The sequence below is a fragment of the Prosopis cineraria genome, unplaced genomic scaffold, assembly GCF_029017545.1.
Source record: "Prosopis cineraria cultivar Desert tree isolate PC_DT_omini unplaced genomic scaffold, ASM2901754v1 PC962, whole genome shotgun sequence".
In the NCBI taxonomy this organism is placed as follows: Eukaryota; Viridiplantae; Streptophyta; class Magnoliopsida; order Fabales; family Fabaceae; genus Prosopis; species Prosopis cineraria.
In genome coordinates, this window is record NW_026556287.1 from 28,104 (window position 1) to 28,492 (window position 389).

Below are 389 nucleotides of genomic sequence, written 5' to 3' on the forward strand. Positions count from 1 at the left end.
AATCTAGACGAGATAATATTAACATTCCATGTAATTTCTTTATCCTGCTGCTTATTTTCTCTTCCTAATATTGGAAAAATTGTTTCATCAAAATGGAAATCATTAAAACATGCTGTGAATAAATCTTTAGTTAATGATTATACATACTTGATTATAGAGGGAGATTCAAAACTAATATATATTCCCAACTTTCATTGAGATCTAATTTTTGTGAGTTGTGGTGCAACAATAGGAACAAACACCGTACATTCAAAAATTCTAAGATGATAAATATTTAGCTCCTGACTAAAAGCTAATTGTAATAAAGAAAATTTATTGTAAGTTGTTGCATGTAAAATCACATATCCCCATGCTAGAATAGGTAGTTTTGTTCTCAAGAGCATTGGTTT